This window comes from Corvus brachyrhynchos, unplaced genomic scaffold (genome assembly GCF_000691975.1).
Source record: "Corvus brachyrhynchos isolate BGI_N302 unplaced genomic scaffold, ASM69197v1 scaffold5266, whole genome shotgun sequence".
NCBI classification, from domain to species: Eukaryota; Metazoa; Chordata; class Aves; order Passeriformes; family Corvidae; genus Corvus; species Corvus brachyrhynchos.
In genome coordinates this window covers 4,162-5,333 of record NW_008238823.1, presented here as the reverse complement: position 1 = coordinate 5,333, position 1,172 = coordinate 4,162, and the positions used below count along the sequence as shown (strand labels likewise).

Below are 1,172 nucleotides of genomic sequence, written 5' to 3'. Positions count from 1 at the left end.
TCCTCCTCCCTCCCTCCCCGACTCACCGCAACTTCTCGGCCATGGATGTACCAGAAGGTACCTCCGAACAGAAAATGTAAAGGCTTCATTGCAGAGTCCCATAAGAGCGCTCACGACAGCGGCAAAGCAGGTCCGTCGGCTGGTCGGCGAGGAGGTTCAGCATAAAAAAAGTGGACCCCCTAAAACACACAAATGACAATAGATGCTTAGAACTGCACCAGAAATTGATAACTGAGCAATTACAACTCATTCTATCACTGCTTACCTCACTCCATCAACCTTGACTGCTGCTATCCGGCTTTAGCTCCTGAAAGCAAAGACAAAGAATAGTGCTGTAACACAGCCACCATTAACACTTGCCCCACAAACACAACCGGTGACTGACCTTCCTGCGGGACCCCCCTCACCCAGTCTGGGGCACCCTGCCACAGATTTCATCCGTCTGCATCTGAAAGAAAGCGATGACAAAAGTCAGAGTCCTGCATGAGAACTTAACAGCTCCAGCCATCCTGTGTTAATCTAGGAATACCATCTAGAGGACAAACTACACCCTACATGACAAATTTCCACTCCTTGGGCCCTGTCCTATTACACCTAGGGCAGGGCAGAGCAGCTCCAGGCCAAACCCATGCAGGCACCTGTGACACAGGAAATGACAAACAAGGAGATGCGATGAAGAGAGAAAACTCTGGCAAGAGGAATGACGGCAAGGACCGAGAGAATGCGGAGCAAGATGGTCTCAGCGAGACCGACGAGGCTCGAAGAAGATGCTAACGGAAGGGCTCATTCTGAGAACGGCAAAGATGGATGACTGAGAATCGTACAGTCAGAATCCTCTACCACTCTTTGCATTCTGACAAGTCCTAATCCTCTGTAATGGATCACTGCGGTGCACAGCTGTGAATACAGCTCAGACAAGACCTCCTGGCTCTAAAGGGAGATGTGATTCCGATGCACATCCGAGCTCGTCGGTCAAAGGTCTCACGGTATCAGCACCCAGCCAAGGATGCTAAGGATGATGCCCAGCATTTCTGATAAGCTGGCCCCTCGAAGGGCTAAGGAAAAAGACCTAAGACACAAGATGCCCAAAAGACACAGAACATACAATAGACAGGTGACACACACCAGGACTGCTCTGCCCGCCTCGGCATTGTGATCAAAAGTGAGACTTG

At 50.4% G+C, this 1,172-nt stretch overlaps 1 long non-coding RNA gene across 1 annotated transcript; it reads right to left on the bottom strand.

Annotated features, from left to right (window-relative positions):
• Positions 1–31: 31 nt before the first annotated feature.
• LOC108447611 lies at positions 32–571 on the bottom strand. Its single transcript, XR_001863265.1, has 3 exons — positions 386–571; positions 266–307; positions 32–179 (listed from the first exon to the last, which is right to left on the bottom strand). It is a non-coding gene; the product is annotated as an uncharacterized LOC108447611 (long non-coding RNA).
• Positions 572–1,172: the final 601 nt, after the last annotated feature.